We start from the raw sequence: 1,173 nt of genomic DNA, 5'->3' as shown, positions 1-1,173 counted from the left end.
GAAGCAACTTAAAGTGGTATTTACTGTATATATAAAATATATTTTTCATTGAGGATCATATTCTTTCTAACATGTTACCTGTTAAACTACTAATGGAGGTGTTTTATTTGATGCTATTTAGTTGGTTTCATTAAAGGAATACATTTTTATAACTTAGCTTTGACTTGTCAGTTTTACCTTGGTTTATAAAGAAACTAAATAATGTAATCCTTTGATTTTAGTTACAGACCTACTGTATCCAAATTTCAAAAGAGGTCATCCTCAAACTTTTATTAAAGAGTGCAAAGAAGAGAAAGAAGAGTTTGGGATTAATAATGTGTCTCAAATATCTTCATTAGTGCAAGATAACAAGAAGCATGTTAAAGCAAGTGTCAACGAAGATGATCATAACTCTGAATTTATTCCAGAAATTAGTAGAGAGAGCGCATTTTCAGCCTCCACAAGTTTACATGTGCCTTTCATACAAAAGCCTCATACCATCCAGATTGTCACTAATACAAATGCCCTATCTCCATGTGACTTTACCTAACCACCCATCACCAATATCGGTTAGACAAACAGAACAGAATTTTGGTAGATCAACCTGCTGTTTTAAAAAAGTTGAGCATTTTTAATGGCATTCACATAGCAGCTACACTCAAGTAAATGGCCCCATTGAGGACTTTGCTACTACAACTACATCTACTTCTCAGAACCACATTGTATCCCCATTACAGAGCACTTATTCTGGACTGATGGTGGAGTCCTTCTAAATTTCCAGTCAGGCATAGCGATATGTCAGGCCATGACAATCCTTTTCCTAACCTGCAAGAGACAGGCAACTCGTGGTTCTCAGTGCCAACAAGCACTTATACATCTGCTTCCTCTCTTTCAAGTCAACTCATCAACAATCATCATTATATGGAAACCATGCTAATTAAAACTGACCTATCAAATACGTGTCAGATTATGGAGCCTAAGGAAGATTGAACGTTACTTTGGGAGATGTCAACAAATACCTACCATTCCTGTATTTGAACAATAAATTTACATGTTCATCTTCATAGTTTCATTTTCAATTTTTAAACAAAGAAGAGAAAATGAGGCTTTAGTTCATTGGTTTACTATTTTACTGCATGGTATTCCAAACTCTTCAGTTCAAGAAAGCATTCGTTATGCATCCTAGGTAAATGA

General features: G+C 34.9%; 1 pseudogene; it reads left to right on the top strand.

The window, feature by feature from the left end:
- Positions 1 to 179: 179 nt before the first annotated feature.
- Positions 180 to 969, top strand: LOC104990612 (annotated as a pseudogene).
- The last annotated feature ends 204 nt before the right edge of the window (positions 970 to 1,173 follow it).

Source organism: Bison bison, unplaced genomic scaffold (assembly GCF_000754665.1).
Source record: "Bison bison bison isolate TAMUID 2011002044 unplaced genomic scaffold, Bison_UMD1.0 scf7180017483669, whole genome shotgun sequence".
NCBI classification, from domain to species: Eukaryota; Metazoa; Chordata; class Mammalia; order Artiodactyla; family Bovidae; genus Bison; species Bison bison.
The sequence above is the reverse complement of the archived record's forward strand: the minus strand, read 5'-3'. Positions and strand labels throughout refer to the sequence as shown.